The sequence below is a fragment of the Rhinopithecus roxellana genome, chromosome 13 (genome assembly GCF_007565055.1).
Source record: "Rhinopithecus roxellana isolate Shanxi Qingling chromosome 13, ASM756505v1, whole genome shotgun sequence".
Classification (NCBI taxonomy): Eukaryota; Metazoa; Chordata; class Mammalia; order Primates; family Cercopithecidae; genus Rhinopithecus; species Rhinopithecus roxellana.
In genome coordinates, this window is record NC_044561.1 from 45,431,455 (window position 1) to 45,449,715 (window position 18,261).

Below are 18,261 nucleotides of genomic sequence, written 5' to 3' on the forward strand. Positions count from 1 at the left end.
CCCAACACTTTGGGAGGCCGAGGCGGGGATCACGAGGTCAGGAGATCAAGACCATCCTGGCCAACACGGTGAAACTCCGTCTCTACTAAAAATACAAAAAATTAGCCGGGCGTGGTGGCGGGCACCTGTAGTCCCAGCTACTCAGGAGGCTGAGGTAGGAGAATGGCGTGAACCCGGGAGGCGGAGGTTGCAGTGAGCAGAGATCGCGCCACTGCACTCCAGCCTGGGTGACAGAGCGAGACTCCGTCTCAAAAAAAAAAAAAAAAAAAAAAAAAAAAAAAAAAAGAAGGAAAAAAAAGAGTAGGGAGCTGAGTCCCTGGGTTGCCAAGGCAACCCATGGAAGCCCCTGACTTTGAGCAGGACACAGGGCCCTAAGGACAGCCCCAGCCCCTGCAGTGTGGTCTGCAAGGGTGTCATTCATTTTGACCTGGCTGTTGTGGTTTTGGGTGGTATTGTTGTTTGTTTAAAAAGAAAACACATGGACTGCGTATGGCATGAGCAAGTACAGACGTCATTGGGATCGGCTAATGAAAATGACAGAGTACTCTGAAGTGACACTTTACAGGGAGGCTGTGATTTGGGACCAGGCCCAGTGGCATCAGCACACCACCGGCTCGCTGGCATTTCCACTGTGGTCCCTGTTAAACCAGAAAGAACGAAAGTGTGATGGGGAAAAATAAGTACGTGTTTCTTGTAAAACACAGCTCATTTCAAAACTACTGAGAACAAGGTGACAGTTTGAAATTGGGCAGAGCCCCTTGGGACCAGCTGGACCAGGAGGGTCCAATCAGCAATTCCTCAGGGCCAGGAATCTCTCAGACACTCCCAGGCCTGGAAGAAAGTTTCCAGAACCGTTTTTACACAAAGGAACTGCAGATCTGAAATCAGCAAGAAGGTTCAGGACCTGGGCCTGCAGGATTGGAACCACGGGAGTCTCAGATCCTCAAACTAGCTGGGTTTGCTTCAGTTTTCTCAGGTGGGACGGGCCACCCTGGGTTTCCCAGGGTGATGTCCCAACAGCGGAGGTGAGATGTCACAGAATGGAGGATGTGATATGATCTGTACCATGGAATCCAGCAGAAGCTCCAGCACTTAAAATACAGGAAGCAGTGGAGGGCCTGGATGTCCCAACCTCCATCATTCCCTCTCCTGGAACAGTCCATGTCCTCAGGGAAGGTTCTCACTCAGTCCATGCCTGGCAGATCCCATGGAGATGCCCGGCTGATTCTGGAACAAGGGCTGGAAGATTCTTTCTTCGATCACTGCTGGTGGCCGGAGCTGGCTCAGGAGCCTGGGGCTGGTCAGCTTCTGGGCAGTGGGAAGAGGTAGACTTTGGGCTCCTCGACCCGGCTCACAGCCCCGCCCCGACTGTCCCTGCTGGGCACCCCTGGCTGGGATGTCATTAGCCTGGGCCTCCATTTCTGTTTTCTTTTTTTTTTTTTTTTCTGAGACAGAGAATCGCTCTGTCACCCAGGCTCACTGCAACCTCCACCTCCCGGGTTCAAGTGATTCTCCTGCCTCAGCCTCCCGAGTAGCTGGGACTACAGGCACGTGCCACCACGCCCTGCTAATTTTTGTATTTTTAGTAGAGATGGGGTTTCGCCATGTTGGCCAGGCTGGTCTTGAACTCCTAACCTCAGGTGATCCACCCACCTCGGCCTCCCAAAGTGCTGGGATGACAGGCGTGAGCCACCGTGCCCGGCCTCCATTTCTTTATGCGGCAGTGTGTGGTCCCAGCATCCTGAAGTTGGTGTGAGGTGCAGGTGGGGCAGCTTTGGGGCGGGCCCCAGCGCAGAGGGCCCTGCTGCTGCCCTTGCTCCTGCTGCTGCCCCTGCCCCTGCATTCCTGAGCGGGCCACATGCTAGTCTTCAGGAGTTCTTTTTATTCTTTTTAAACCAGGCTTGATTGGCTTAGGGAAAAACAGGAGATGCCATGTACCATGCAGTTAAAAATGAAACTTGGATTAAATCAATATTGAATTCAGGACTGTACTGGCTTCCTAGAGCTGCTGAAATGCAAACTGGGGGCTAAAAACCACAGAGACGTGTCCCCCACAGTTCTGGAAAGTAGAAGCCCGAATGCATGTTGGCAGGCCCGAGCTCCTCTGCAGGCTGTGGGGAAGGACCTGTCCCAGGCCTCTCCAGGCTCCTGGTGGCTGCTGGCAAGCCTTGGTGTCGTGTGGCTTGTAGACGCGTCTCTCCAGGTACTATCTCTGCCTCCGTCTCCACGTCTTCCCGCGGCCTCCTTATAACGACAGCAGCCACTGGAATGAGGGTCCGCCCGAATCCAGTCTGACTTCATCTTCATTTAACTGATGATATCTTCAAAGATCCTGTTTCCAAATAAGGTCACATTCTGAGCATCCGGGGGATATGAGTTTCGGGGAGACTCGATTCCACCAACACCAGCATCGAAGAGGGCAGGGCACAGAGAGGAAGCTGAGGCCCAGGGCGCACACACTGATGGTCACCCTTGAAATACCGGCGAGGTCCGGCCAGGCTGCTCTGAGACATGGGCAGAACGGGCACATCTCAATTGCAGGGGCTGAGGGGCAAGGGAGGGTGGAGAGGAGAATCCCAGAACAGCAGACACCAATGAAGCAGTGGGGCTGGGAAAGGACTCCAGGAACGGGGGCGGCACGGAGAGCACACAGTGGGGCGCAGGGCGGGGGATGACATGGGAGAGCACTCAGCGGGGTGCGGTGAGGGGGATGACATGGGAGAGCACACAGCAGGGGGTGGGGCAGGGGACGACATGGGAACCACACAGCAGGGGGTGGGGCGGGGGACAACACGGGAGAGCACACAGCGGGGGGCGGGGCGGGACGGGGGGTCGACACAAGAGAGCACACGGCCAGCCCAGGCTCCTCGCCCTGTCTTCGCCTCGAGCCCCAGACCAGACTCACCCTGACAAAGCCTGCTCCCCATCTGCTGCTTCCAGGGACCCCCATCTGCTGCCTCCAGGGACCCCCATCTGCTGCCTCCAGGGACCCCCATCTGCTGCCTCCAGGGACCCCTCTGGGTTCCCCCACTCATAAAGAATACCAAGGAGTTAGGGACAGGACAAGCATGTGTCCCTCAAGGCTGCTGTTGGGACGCCCAGGACCTGTCTGAGCCCTTCTCTAGACCGGCTGCTCACCCACCCGCTGCCTCTAAAACCAGGTAAGAGAAGGGGAGAGAGAGGGTCAGGAGACGCCCCGCCCAGGAGCAGAAGCCCCCTGGAGGCCTCGGTCTATGGGCCTCCTGCAGGCTGCACAGGAGGGGCCGCAGCAGTCCTCACCCAGGGGCCACGCCCTCCCAAAAGGAAGCTACCAGAGGCCCCTTGTTGCACATTTTTGGAGTGTGGACAGCCAAACCGGGTCATTCAGACCCAACCTGGTCACTGTGGAGGGAATGGGCTGTGCCCCAGCCCCCACCCAATACCAGGCCGAGGCCAGCAGGTCTGAAGGTCCCGGCAGAGCTCTGTCTTGCCCCAGCCCCAGCCAGCTGTCCCGCTGGCACCTCTAGTCCTCTTCTTAGATGAGGCTGAGAAAGTGGGTCAAAGGCAACAACCCCAGAGCCTCTGGTGCTCCCGCCTGAAGTGCTGGGGCCCTGTGTGGGTGGAGGCGGGTAGCTTCCTGGGGCAACCAGAGGGCTGAGCCTGCCCCTTGACTTGTTCGGAGTGTGTCTTCACTGACCGGTGTACCTGGGTGTGCCTATGGAGAGTGAGCCGCTGGAACAGGGAAGGCGTCCACCCTTCACGGAGTCAGTCCCTCTCCTGGAAGGTGCCAGGGACAGGGCAGGATGGCCGGGCAGTGTGACAGATTCCTCCCCCTCTGGCCACATTCTCCCCATGCTGGGGAGGCGGGGGTCAGAAGCCCACCAAACAGACGGGGAAGTAGGGACAGGTGAGCCAGACCGGATGGTGGGGCACCACCCTGTCCCTGGGAACCCCATGACTACCTCGTCTCCATCCCCTCTAAAATGCCAGGTCCACAAAACCACGGTGAGATGCCACCGCACGCCCACTGGGATGCCTACCATCAAAACACAACAGAAATGACAAGTGTCTGCAAGGAAGTGGAGAAGCTGGACCCCGTGTGCACTATTGATGGGAATGTGAATGGTGCAGCCGTATAGGAAATGGTCGGTGGTTCCTCAAACGGCACGGTGATCCCACAGGCAGTTCACAGGAGCAGGAGGTGGGACACCCAAGCATCCATCAACAGATGAATGGAGACACTGAATGTTCCACTCAGCCTTGAAAAGGAAGGAATTCTGAGACATGCTACAACACAGAGGAACCTGGAGGACATCATGCTGAGTAAACAAAGCCGGTCCCAAGAGGACAAATGTTGTATGGTTCCATGTGTATGAGGTCCCTGGAGTACTCAAATCCATACAGGCAGAAAGTAGAGTGGGAAGTGGTGGGGCTGGAGGAGTGAGCATTTAATGGGTTCAGAGTTTCAGTTTGGGAAAAGTTCGGAGGTGGATGGTGGTGATGGTTACACAGCAGTGCCAATGCACTTAATGTCACCAAACTATGTGCTTTCAGATGGTTAAAATAGTAAATTTTATGTTACGTGTATTTTACTGCAATAAAACAAGTTAAGCCAGGTCCAACAGTTCAGCAAGAACCAAAAGCGCCACAGGACCTCCCAGTAGCTCCCTGCCCCATCCTTAGAAACCAAGCCCCTCTGGCACGGAGGGACGCCTAGCACAAGAGGCTGGCAGTGGGGTGGGCCTTGGCACCCCACCTGCAACCTGGCCTGGGCTCCACATCTGTGAGGGCTACACCAGGTGCTCCCAGGAGCTCCGAGTTCTCAAGAGACACCTCAGCTTTCTTATCCCCACAACCTCCTTCCCTCCATTCGGAGCATCTCCCCTGAACCTGACATGCTTCCCCAGTGGGAACTATGCTCTCCCCTGCCCCACCCCGGTGGACGGGTCCTGCTGCTGTCCTGACACCCTGCCTGGCACTTCAGGCAGCCGCTGGAAGGGCCCAAAACCGGGAACACAGGTGCTCCTGAGCCATGCCCAGCCACCCCTCCAGACCAGGCTTGGATCCAGCTCAGCAGCGGAAAGACCACCAGCTGTGGGAGGAGCAGGGCAGGGGTGGGGCTGTGACAGCTGCCCGTTACTTTCTCCTATTCCAGTCATACCTGAACAGGTGAACACATTCTCCTGCCAGATTCCAGCAGCCAGACACAGCCAGAGCCCCTCCAGCCCAGGAGCGCGCCTCCCTCAGATGTGCGCCTACACTGCCACACACGGTGGTAGACAGACGTGTGCGCCAGGGGTGGTTTGTGTATGTGCACACTAGGAGTGATGTGTGTGTGTTCAGGCTAGGGGTGGTATGTGCGGGTGTGTCTGTGTGCCAGGGGTGGTGTCTGTGTGTGCTAGGGGTGGTGTGTGTGTCTGCCTGTGGGGCTGTGTGTGTGTCTGTGTATGTGCACTAAGGGTGCTGTGTGTGTGTGCACGCGCGCGATAGAGGTGCTGTCTCTGTGTGTGTGTGCACTGGGGGTGCTTGCTGTGTTGTCTGTGTGTGTCTGCGTGCGCTGAGGGTGCTGTGTGTGTCTGTTTGTGTACTGGGGGTGGTGTGTTTGTGTGTGTGTTTCTATGTGTATCTGTGCGCCGGGGCAGCGTGTATGTGTGCACTGAGGGTGATGTGTGTGTGCGTATGCTGGAGTGCTGTGCGTGTCTGTGTATCTGTGTGTATGTGCACCGGGGGCAGTGTGTGCTGTGTCTGTGTGTATGTCTGTGTGTGCTGGGTGTGCTGTGTGTCTGTGTCTGTGTTTCTGTGTGTGTCTGTATATCTGTATCTGTGTGTGCGCCAAGGGGAGTCTGTGTGTGCACTGAGGGCGCTGTGTGTGTGTCTGTGTTTCTGTGTGTCTGTGTGCGCTGAGGGTGCTGTGTATCTGTGTGCACTGGGGGTGGTGTGTGTGTTTGTGTGTCTATGCGCTGGGGGTGCTGTGCCTGTGTGTGTATCTGTGTGTGTGTGCACCGGGGGCAGTGTGTTTGTGGGGGGGTGTCTGTGTGTGCTGGGAGTGCCGTGTCTGTGTGTGTGTGTGTCCGTGTGTGTGTGTGTGTCTGTGTATGAGGCCCAGGCTGGAGCCAGCTCTGCCCCTCTCTGGGCACTTGCTGGGGACGGAGCCCCGGGTCTCCATCGCGGCTGACGAAGTGGAAACATCGTTCTTGGGGTCACTGTCAGGGTTCCTGACTGCGCTGCAGGTGCTGATGAGGTCCTGGGGGACACCGTCCCTCCCTGGAAGGGTGTGGCGTCAGTCAGCCATCACAGGGGGCTGCCGGAAAAGCAGTGACCCGCCTCGGAGACCCTGGGTGGGAGAAGCAGGCCACAGCCAGGCTGCCCGCGAGGGGCTTCCCACATCCTAGGTCCTGGCCACTGGCAAGTCCATGCGGGAGCAAGAGCGTGATTGGCCACAGCGAGTCATGTGACTAACCTAGCCACACTGGGGGCGGGGTGAGTGGGAGTGAACACGATCCTGACTGGCCACTGCTAGGCCATGTGACTGCCTGCTGTGAGCCTGATTGGACACGGTGAGGTCACGGGGCGTGGCTGAGAGGTTGTGGTGCAGGCCGGCGAGCGCAACAACTTCTTGCAGTGGCGGTGGTCCGTGGCTGCGGCCGTGGTCCTGCAGGGAATCTCGTCCCAAAGGGCGCAGGCTCCACAGGCCGGCAGACTCCCAGGGGTTCCGGGCAGAGAGAGGCCTGGGGGGTCCGAGCCTCTTGCAGCCCCCATGGAAGAAGGGCTGGGCTGCCAGGAACATCCCGGGGCTGCGGGGGAGGTGGGGCCTGGGCAAAGTCCCGGGGTCCTGCCCGGGGGCACCCACTTTCTTTCCCGGGCCGAGCTCCCCGCTGGCCCCGCGCGGCCAGGCTTCAGGCCCGGGGAGGGCAATCACGCAGGCCTGGCTCGCCACGCCTCGCAGGACCACGGGGCAGTGAGGCCCTGGAGAGCGCGTCTCACAGCTCGGAGCCTCGGAGGCCTGGCCTGGGCTTCTGCCCTTCCTCCCCTCCAGGAGGAGGCCACTCTGTCCCCAGGTCTACCCCGCGAGCCCCGGGTTTAGGTGTCCCTGGGTTCCCCTGTGTCATCGTCCCTTCACACGCACGCACTCGCACGTGGCAGGGACGGAAGAGAAATGCAGAGTGGACGGAGAAGGAGGGGTCCGCAGACAGAAGCATCGCCAATTCCTACGCCCCAGTGGGGGCAAGCTCCGTGGCTGCGCCACGCCCTGGAGGGCTTTAGAAAGCGGCTGTGTTTGCTTTGCCCCTAGATGTCACTTAGAAACACTGTGTCCCATAATTGTTTTCTGGGGATTTTTTTGGCTTTTTTTTTTTTTTTTTTTTTTTTTTTTTTTTTTTTTAGATGGTGTTTCACTCTTGTTGCCCAGGCTGGAATGTAGTGGCACGATCTCGGCTCACTGCAACCTCTGCCTCCCGAGTTCAAGCGATTCTCCTGCCTCGGCCTCCCAACGTGCTGGGATTACAGGCGCGCCATCATGCCCGGCTAATTTTTGTATTTTTAGTAGAGATGGGATTTCCCCATTGTGGCCAGGCTGGTCTCAAACTCCTGACCTCAGGTGATCCGCTCGTCTGGGCCTCCTAAAGTACTGGGATACAGGCGTGAGCAACCGCTCCCGGCCATGTCCCATAATTGGATCTGTGCTACCGAATGTATATTTTATGAATATATATATTTTAAATATTACAGTTTGTAGCAAAGATGGTGCTATGGTTTGAAAGTATCCCCCAAAGCTCATGTGTCAGAAGCTTGACCCCCAACATGGCTGTGTGGGGACATGGAATCTCATGGGAGGTGCTTGACCTCCAACATAGCTGTGTGGGGACATGGGATCTCATGGGAGGTGCTTGACCTCCAACATAGCTGTGTGGGGACATGGGATCTCATGGGAGGTGCTTGACCCCCAACATAGCTGTGTGGAGAGATGGGATCTCATGGGAGGTGCTTGACCCCCAACATGGCTATTTTGGGAGATGGGGTCTCATGGGAGGTGCTTAACCCCCAACATGGCTATGTTGGGAGATGGGGTCTCACGGGAGGTGCTTGACCCTTGGCATGGCTGTGTTGGGAGTTGGGGTCTCATGGGAGGTGCTTGGGTTGTAGGGGCACGACCCTCACAAGTAGGTTAATATTTTATTATAGCAAATATGCACTAAGTTTGCTGGCCTTTGTTGGGCATGATTATTACATCTTGGATTTTCAGTGACTTTTTTTCTTCTACCTTAGTTTAAAACATTAGTGCACATTAAAGGATTTGGAATTTTAAAACTTTTTTTTCCTGATGATAAAATGGAATATATGACTATTATAAAAAATATATATGAAAATAATAATACTAACGTATAAGAAATAATAAGATAATTCATAATTCTACCACTCAGATATCATCACTCAGTATTTTGGTGCATTTTTTTCTAGTTGAATAGATGTAAATTTTTTAAAAATAAATTTGGATTGTACCCCATATGAACAGTCTTACATCCTCTTTTTCTGTTCGTAGAAAGATAATTCCATGTATCATATATAATTTAAATACATTATTCTCAATATCTAATATCTCATGTTTAACATATAACATTCCCATTTATTTAACATTTCTATTTGTAGACATTTGTTGTTTCTACCCATTACTATAAACAGTGTTATTGTGAGCATCTTTCCCAAAACTCATAATTCCTATGTGAAATTTTTCCCTAGGATAAAGCCTTAAAAATGGAATTACCAAGTGAAAGGGGATAAAGTATCTTAAAGCCTTTGATCTACGTTGCCAAACTGCTGGGGCACCCCTGACCTTAAACTGTGCCAACGTAAGAATTTTCATTTTAAAAATATTTTGCTAAGTTCAGAATTGGAAAATAATATCTGTATTAGTTTCCTAGGGCAGCCATAACAAAGTATGAAAAACCAGGCAGCTCCAAACAACAGAAATGTATCCTTCCCACAGTTCTGGAGCCAGATGTCTGAAATCAAGGTGTGGGCAAGGCCATGTTCCCTCTTCAGTCTCCTGGGGAGATTCCTTTCATGCCTCTTCCAGCTTCTGGAGGTTCTCAGGGACACCGTGAGCCCTTGGCTTACAGATCCCTCATCCAGTCTCTGCCACCATCTTCAGATGGGCCGGCTTTTCCGGGGGCCTCCCTCTGTTCTTACAAGGACACAAGGCGTTCTGTATTTAGGGCCCAGCCTACTCCAGTATGATCTCACTCTAACTAGTTACATCTGCTACGATCCTATTTCCAAATAAGGACATGTTCTTAGGTGCAGGGGGTGAGGACTAACATACCTTTCAGGAGGGGGACACAGTTCAATCCGTAATAGCATGCATTTATTATAATGTGCAATTCTTGGATTTCCTTATGGAAAGCGGTTCTTCTTTTCATGTTCATTGGCCATTTGTGTTTCTTTTGAGTGTCAGTTCCTATTTTCTGCCCCATTTTCTATGAGTGGGTCTCAGTCAAGTCTCCCTTGGTTGTAAGAGGCAGAAATGCAACTGAAACTGGTTCCAGCTAAAAGGAAAGTCGGTGGTTAACATAACTAAAGGGCCCAGGATACTACAGGCTTCAGGCTGAGCTAGACCCAGGCTCACACAATGTTCATCTGTTCTCTTCCTTTTTTTCAGCAGCATCCCTCAGTTCTACTTCCCTGCCTTGGCTTTGTTCTCATGCAGGCTCATTCCAGTTTGTAGCAGAGATGGTGCTATGGTTTGAAAGTGTCCCCCAAAGCCCATGTGTCAGAAGCTTGATCCCCAACATGGCTGTGTTGGGAGGTGGAGCCCAATGGGAGGTGCTTGGGCCATAGGGGCACGACCCTCACAAGTGGATTCATGCCATTATCTCAGAGTGGGTTCCTTATAAAAGGACAAGTTTGGCCCCATCTTGCGCTTTCTCTTTCCCCCCACCCCCTGTGTGTGTGTGTTTTCTCACTTTCTCACTCTCTCTTGCCCTTCTGCCTTCCACCTTGGGATGCCACAGCAAGAAGGCCCTAACTAGATGCCAGTGCCATGCTTTTGGACTTCCCAGCTTCCCCAATACATCTCTGTTCATTATAGATTACCCAGACTGTGGTATTTCATTGTAGCTGCACAAAGCAGACTAAGACAGGTAGCTAACATCTTACCAACTCACAGTCTACAGAGAAAGCATATCTTTTCTCTGATAGTTCCAGCCACTGTCCCAGGGAAGCCCTTCATTGGCCAGGTTTGTGTCATGTTTAATCTCTGGAGGTGAAGAATTTAGGTCAGCACACCCAAATAATCTGGACTAAGGGCAGGAGGGGGTGGTTCCTGGGAGCTATTACAAAGGAAGGAGCCACAGATTCCTTTGCATGGGTAAAATCAGAAGATAGGCCCCTAGTAGGGAAGTGCTTATTTATTATGAGAACTCTTTATATATTCAAGGCATGAATCCTTTACATCTTTCTTCCACTTTTCTTTTCTTAGTTATTTGTCTCTGTGGGTTTTTTTTTACAGGAGACCAAACACTGCCTTGTGAGTGTGTCATTCCTGGAGCACATTTGCCATATAGCATCACTGCATAATGACGTCCAACAGGAGCATATTGCCAGGACACATTCTCTGGGTGTGAACAAAAAAAACAAACCTGTAGCTAGTACTTCAGTCAGCGAACTGGCATTCGAAAGCGTGTCATCATTAGTACAGACGTCAGTGGTGAATAAGAAAGCAAAGGACCCGTGGCTGCACCTCATAAAAGGCCGGCAGGGAGATACAAGCTTCTGCGGTTGTGCAATGATGAGAGAGAATGCCCAGGGTCACTGGTCCAGGTGCAGGTTTTGAGTCCTCATTCAATCTTAAAAATGAGATAAGGAATGTAACTTCGAACTCATTAACCTTTTGATCAGGCTATGAACTAAAGGCAGATAGAACAGGTGGCCTGACCCCTGCCACAGACTGGCACTGCCTGTGAGGGAGGAGCTCCCAGGTGGGCAGGGACCAGAGGTCAGTGGCTCGGTGCACCCTCCACTCATGGGGCTGGGCCGGCAGTTCTCCCTCCCTCTTCTTCTCCCCTCCAAGGGGGAGATTCTAAAACCCCCAGGAGGATGTCCCTGGTAACACTGCTTTTCCCTTTTCGCGATCAGGCCCCAGGCCATTGCCATGTTCAGATCCCAGGGTAACACCACTGAGCTGTAGAGGAACGCCTGCTATGTGGCCATCCAGCCGTGGGCCCAGGGAGGACGCGTTCCTTTTTTGCACAGCTGGCCAGAGAAGCTGCTGTGTGTCAGGGCCGGGCCTGTGGCTGGGACAGCAACAAAGTGTAGGGAGGGTCATGGGGCAACTGTGGCCCATGTTACTGCCCGGATGGTGCCCCCTGTCCTGGAAGGAGGCATCACCTCACAGCCCCTGCCCAGGAAGGAGGTATCAGGGCTGACAGTGGCACCTGGGAGGTGACTTGGAGGCTCTGGGGTTAGGGGCCGACAAGGTGTGAACAGTTGGGGGATGGCCGAGTTAGAAAGGGGTAACCAAACAAGTCAAGCATCTTCCCAAATGTCTCCAGGCATAAGAGGGCGTTGTAACATATGATGTTGTGTGAGTGTGTGTGCACATCCCTCTGTGTGCATACCTCTCTGTGCACACGTGTCATCTGTGTGTGATGTACACACTCACACATGTGCTGGCAGAGGAAGCACAGGGAGAGGCTCCAGGCCTGAGTGATGTGAGAGACAGGTATGGCCCGCAGGGTGGCCTAGCAGGAGCTGGCCTGGCACCTGCCTGGCTCCCCGGTCTCACCCTCTAACCCAGGGTGCAGGCTCCAGCCACTCTCTCTCCAGAGCGGAGCAGGACACCCTGAGTGCTCAGTGGGCTTCCGGGCCCTCAGTCCCCAGAAGGGGAGCGTCCCCATCCTCCTGGGTGCCCCCACGCCAGCTGCTGAGCCACATGGCCATGGACTCGGGAAGCAGAGTCCAGACTCTAAGGAGGGGTTTCTTTGTCATCTTCCGACTCAGGACCCTTGGGCCAATCGGAGCAGCTCAGCCTCATTTTCTCTCTTCTTCATTTCCTGTGTACTCGAGGGGCCTCCCGAGGGCTGCTCCCTCCCCAGATGAGGCTGAAGTAAACCCTGGCATGCAGGTCGGTGGGTCCCTGGAGGGGACAGGCCATGCTAAAACCACCAAACCCCCAAAAGTGTGAAAGGATGAACAGGACAGCGGCAGGGGCATAGCTGGGTGCCATGGAATGTGGTGGGGGCCGGATTCGGGGAACGGAGCCCCAGGGTGGGAAGAGCAGAGCACCTTCCCTACACGGGGAGGGTGCCCCGTCCGCTGCACAGACCCGCCTGCCCGCTCCACTCCACGTGCCCCAGGGGAGCCAGGCCTGGAAGGATGTCGTGGGCGATGCTAGCTCGGAGTGACTCCTTTTATGGGGAAACTTTGGAATTTCATCTGACAAAGCCTTGTGCTAACCCAGGGCCCCGCCTCTGGCCAGGGCAAGAGAAGGAAGCCATCCATAGTCTTCAAGACTGTTGCTCCCGGGACGCACCGTTTCCTGCGGGAGCTTCAGCACTCAGAACTCACCTGGCGTGCAGGAGGCTCCCATGTCACCCTTGTCGGAGGACCTGATGGGTGATTTAATTAGTGAACAAATGATTTACGAGCAAAGAACCAAAATCTCTCCATGTGTGCCCGCATGTGTGCTTGTGTGTGCGCATTGTGTATGTTTGTGTGCACTACATGCATGTGTATCTGTGTATGTGTTTTCTCGTGCACACCTATGGATTTGGTTGTGTACAGATATTTGCTGTGTGCACATGGGCATGCACAGGTGTGTGCATATGTGTTTGCTGTATGCATGCGTGTTTGTGTTGTCAGGTGAATGCAGGCATGTACTCGTGTGTATGAGTTACTGTGTGCACAAGTGTGTGTGCACGTGTGTGATTTTGTGAGTGCTTGTGTTTGTGTATACGAGCTTGTGTGTACGTGTGTGTGTGTGTGTGGATCCATGCGTGTGCACGTGTCTGTGTGGGTGGGTCTGTGTGTGTGCACATGCGTGCTCTCCTTGAAGCTCACCCCGGCCAAGCCTCTTGGAGCCCAGGGCTGCGCAGGTACTTTGTGGAGTGTTTAGGGGTGTTTCAATCAAGTTGGAAACAGGCTGGGGAGGGATGGATTTGTTGTGACCTGGAGGAACAGGTAGATGATCTCACACAGTTGGTCATCTACCGGGGCTCCCCTTGGAGGCAGGACACTGCTCATTCACACGGCCGCTCGGCCCTGCCCACTCCCTCCACCCTGATTTCCCACTGGACTTGCAGGGATTGCCCCCAATAGATTCTGTCACCCCAGCCATGCGCCTGGGCCTGCCTTTGGGTGTGGATGGGGGGTGCCTGGTGGAGGGTGCTCTGAGCACAGGAGCGGACACCCAGAGGGTGTGAGTCAGGCACTGTGTACTTACACTTGGCATTGAAGTAGAATGGACATCCCGGAAGGTGACATGACAGGGATTTTCACACCCACAGACGCTCACAAGAGAACTGCCCCCAGGGAGCCGTCCCAGATATCCCTCCAACCCTCCAGTCACCCCCACTCCCCCGGAAGCATTATCCACTTCAGGCACTTTGTGTGGCCAGAATGGAGACCCCTGCAGCTTCCTCATGTGGCACTTCCTCTGCCCACCCTCCCAGCTCCAGGTGACCCAGTACCTCCAGGCACCAGCCCCCAGCAGCACCACTCACTCAAGGGTTCATGACAGATGGGTCTGAGCAGGGCAGAGTGGCCCCAAGGACTCTGAGCAGGAAGGGATTTAACACAGGGAGAGGGTATCACAGGACCCAGGATGGGCTGCAGACTCCAGGCGGGCCTCCTAACACAGGGAGAGGGCATCACAGGACCCAGGACGGGCTGCAGACTCCAGGCGGGCCTCCTAACACAGGGAGAGGGTATCACAGGACCCAGGACGGGCTGCAGACTCCAGGCGGGCCTCCTAACACAGGGAGAGGGCATCACAGGACCCAGGACGGGCTGCAGACTCCAGGCGGGCCTCCTGGGAGACTCAGGCACAGAGTGCTGCCCCACCAGGCATCGCCACCACGGCAGCCCCCCCGGAGCTGTGCCGGGAGCATAAAGCCACTAGGGCCACTGCACTGCCACTGCCTTGCACCCCCGGAAGCTGAGGAACAGACCCACACAGCCGTGACCACCCGAGAACCAGATGACCCAGGGGAAGCAGCCGCGCCTGCAGCCACCCCCGATCCAGCACACGGAGAACGCAGCAGGACAAGCTGGTGTCTCCGTGGGGTGCCCCCATTGTCCCCATGTCTCACACACACTCACCTGATGGGTGGCCTTCCCCACATCCGGGACCCTGACTAGAGTCTGGGAGGCGGCTGCCACGTCCCAGCTGCCCCTGAGCAGGGAGGCTAGCAGGGGATGCATGGTGAGTTCTCTCGGTGGTCGGCCCGGCCCCAGCCCCCTGGGTGCAGCGAGGGGCCCCTGCGAGCCTGTTGATGGCAGGTAAGCCACGGTCCTCTCGTCCGAGCCGGCCTCAGGTCTGTGGTCCTCCAGGCAGGAAGTGTCTGGCAGGCCAGAGGCGGCTCCTGTGTGTGCCGAACAGCCGTGTTTACACGGGCGTCAGCTCGTGGCGCTGGCAGGGCTTCTGTCGCACCAGCCCTCAGCCCGCGGCAAATGCCGAATGCCGGTGCTGGGGACGGAAGTGGGAAATGACAAGGTGGGGGGGACAGGGGGAGCAGCCCTGATGGGGACTCTGTGGGGGTGCATGGGGGTACGAGGACAAGGTGGGGGGGACAGGGGGAGCAGCCCTGATGGGGACTCTGTGGGGGTGCATGGGGGTACGAGGACAAGGTGGGGGGGACAGGGGGAGCAGCCCTGATGGGGACTCTGTGGGGGTGCATGGGGGTACGAGGACAAGGTGGGGGGGACAGGGGGAGCGGCCCTGATGGGGACTCTGTGGGGGTGCATGGGGGTACGAGGACTTGCGGGAGGAAGCAGCAGAGGGAGGTGTGTGGATGTGTGTTTGTGCGTGACTGGGGTGTGAGCGTGCCCACTGTGTGTGTGGCTGTGTGTGTGGCGTGAGTGCAGGTGGGACAGGGTGGGAGTGCGAGCAGGCATGAGTGTGCCACGGGCCTGGTGTTGGATCCTTGGAGGCCAGGGCTGCCCTGATGGGCCTGCAAGCTCTTTTTTGATTTGTAGTTATTTGTGAAGTCTATACAGGAAGAAAATTAAACCACATTTACTAAATACAATAAAATTACAGGAAGGCAGAATTGTCCCCAAATTACAAACATGTGGTCCCTGAGTTGCTCCACCACAGCTCAGCCCCAGACTAAGGGTGGAGATGGCAGCCCCGAGCCCCGGGCCATCTCCTGCTCCCCGCTGAGGGGACACAGGACCCCCGTAAGGCAGGACCTCAGAGCCCCGCACAGCAGGGGGGGGCTGTGTTGGGGGAGGGACCCCTGCCTGCTGTCCCTGCCCAGCCTGCAGTCCCACCCTCACCGGGCAGCGGACCCTGGACTGCTCGTGACCATGGCCTCACTTGGAAAGCGCTCTGGGCGGGTCCAAGCCTCTTCCCTCTTTCTGAAAAATCTGAGGCCCACTAGCAGTGGGCAGCAGCCATGGGTGTGGTCTCGGACTTGCAGGCCCAGGAAGGCCACCGAGGAGCAGGAAGGGCCGTGTCCTGGGATCAGAGCCCAGGCCAGAGACCCTCCCCAAGGCTGTCACCCAGGAGGGAGATGATGGGAAGCGACAGTGGGGCCCAGGCTGGAAGTGAGAGGGGCCGGGCCTGTGGCAGAGTGAGAGCTGGCACGGAGTGGGCAGAGGCCAAGGTGGCCGGGTGGGCACCAGGCTCGGGAGATGCTCGGCCTCACACCGAGAAAGGGGGGGCTCTGGGGCCAAGTGCCCGCTGCCTGGAGAGCAGGGCTGGGTCCTCAAGGGCCCCCTGCTTTTGGATGTTGTGTGGCTACTGAAGCTGCAGCCCAGTCATCCCAGCTCCATGGTCCCTGTCCAGACACCCAGCAGGTGGCCGCCCTGACCACCTACTCTGAAATCCAGGCATATCCTGGCACCACCTGGCCAAGAGCCCACACAGCCCCAGGGCATTCATTCTCACTGGGCAGGGGCAGCTCCGACCTCATCCCAGCTCTGGAGATGTTCAAAGCGCCCTCCTGCACGCCAGCTGTGAGCTTGAGCAAATGTCCGTGTGCACAGCCTGGCCCCTCCACTCTGGCTCCTGGTGGCTGTCTGCCATGTCCCCTATGGGGGAAGAGGTTGCTCTTTGGCCCAAGCCCACCTGCCCCTGCCTGAGGGCACCCTCGGCCACTATGCTCAGCCCGTCCGAAACCTGAGAGCTCATGTCCACAACAGGGCCAGCCAGCGGGGAGAGGACCCGGGGCTCCCCTTGGAGGCAGGCTGCTCGTTCACAAGGCCGCTTGGCCCTGCCCACTCCCTCCACCCCAGTTTCCCACTGGGCTTTCAGGGATCGCCCCAAATAGACTCCGTCACCCAAGCCACGCACCTGGGCCTGCCTTTGGGTGTGGATGGGGGGTGCCTGGCAGAGGGTACCCTGAGCATAGGAGCAGACGCTCAGGCTGCCCGAGGAGGGCAGGGCGTAAGGACTGGGACAGCCATGCCCCTGCTGCTTGGCACAACCAAGTGAAGAAATGACGCCTGGAAGGGCCACATGAGCTTGGGGCGGGTGGTGCCGGTGGAGGGAGAGGCAGAGGCAGAGGCCGTCAGCCTCTCCCCACCCCTGCCTCACCCGGCCACGCCCGACGTCACCATGTCTTTCTTTGTGAGAACTGAGTCCACCGACCCCACCTTGTTTAGATTAGGTCGGAAGTCACCTGGGCTGAGCTGATGGCTGATTCCATCAGTGAAAAGAACTATGGAACATACTGGCCTTGGGCTGCTGTGAAGCCACCCACCTACTGTGAAAAATGGCTCTTCCCTGCCACAGTCAGCCCAGCGGGAGCCGGGTCAGGGCCTGGAGCCACAGCGCTCCCCACCAGAGCCACTGCCCAGCCCAGCAGCACCTGCGGAGAATCCCACCGGCACCCAGGCCTCCCCACACGCCACCACCCCGGCTTCCTGCAAATCTACCTTCGGAAGCCTGATAAGGTGAAGTCCACATTTAACTAAAAGCGAGTTACTGAGGGTTCTTTTCTTTGCAGAGTGGTTCCCCTAAAGGATTCCTTTAAACACGATCCGGTCAGCCAGTGCTCACCTGTGTTCACCGAGTCACGTCGGTTTGGGGCAGCAGGAGCCCAACACTCCAGGCACCTGCGGGAGGGAAGATGCTGGGTGTGACCCTGCTTTCAAGACCCTTTGCGTCTTAAGCAAGTGAGCAGACAGGCACACATTTGCTCACTCAGTTCCTTGGAGTAGCACTGATGGGCAGAGGAAACATACCAAGGGCCAATCGTGTGGCACTGACTCGCTGTCCCTCTATCGGATTTTATAGAGATGGTCTCACATTCGCCCAGGCTGGAGTGCAGTGGTGCAAGCACAGCTTATTGTAGCCTTGGACTCCTGGGTTCAAGCCATCCTCCCACCTTAGCCTCCCAAAGCGCTGGGATTGCAGGCATGAGCCAACACACCTGGTCTGGCCGGCACCAACTCTCAACCAGGCTGTCGCAGAGAGCAGGGCCCCTGCTTGCTGCTGGATGTCACCTTTCAGCCCTGAGAGTCTGGGGATGGGAGCCGGCAGCACTCCTGTGCACAGAGCACCGCAGGAAGCACTGGAATCCGGAAAGAGCGAGGGTGCCGTGTGCAGACTTCCCGGCGGGCGTCAGCCTCCTGTGTGGTCAGGAGTGCAGGCGCTGGGGCCGGAACCCTGGGCACTCGACCACAATCTGCCGGGGCAGTGTGGCCAAGTGGGCACGTGTCCTGGGGCTCCCGCAACAAGCCGGATGGCCTCAACAACAGATACTGATTCCCTTACAGCTCTGGGGACCAGAGGCCTCAAATTCAACTGTGGGCAGGGCTGCTCTCCCTCCGGAGGCTCCTGAGGGGTCTTCCTTGTCTCTGGCAGCTTCTGGTGTCCCTTGGCTTCTGGCTGCCTCCCTCCAATCCCTGCCTGGCCCTCCCATGGCCTCGGCCCCTCTCCATGTGGCTCTCCCTGAGTTTTCTCGTCTCTTGATAAAGGCGCTTGTCCTTCACATCAGACGCTGTGGTCCAGCCTGACGGCCCAGGATGATCACACCACCAGGTCTTGACCTGATTATATCTGCAAAGACCCTTTAATCAAATAAGGTCATCTTTACAGGTTCTGGGATACAGATCTTTCTG

General features: G+C 56.3%; 1 long non-coding RNA gene across 13 annotated transcripts; it reads right to left on the minus strand.

Moving 5' to 3' along the window:
- Nucleotides 1-8,582: 8,582 nt before the first annotated feature.
- Nucleotides 8,583-17,679, minus strand: LOC115892934. 13 transcript variants are annotated; one of them, XR_004052874.1, is made up of 6 exons: nt 17,571-17,679; nt 17,198-17,253; nt 16,105-16,227; nt 14,293-14,555; nt 13,695-14,002; nt 8,583-13,140 (listed from the first exon to the last, which is right to left on the minus strand). It is a non-coding gene; the product is annotated as an uncharacterized LOC115892934 (long non-coding RNA). The 13 variants fall into 13 exon arrangements; XR_004052875.1 differs by lacking the exon at nt 17,571-17,679 and adding an exon at nt 17,383-17,513; XR_004052882.1 differs by lacking the exons at nt 16,105-16,227; nt 17,198-17,253; nt 17,571-17,679 and having other exon boundaries at nt 8,583-10,820; nt 12,541-12,581; nt 13,033-13,140; nt 14,293-14,653.
- Between the last annotated feature and the right edge of the window lie 582 nt (nt 17,680-18,261).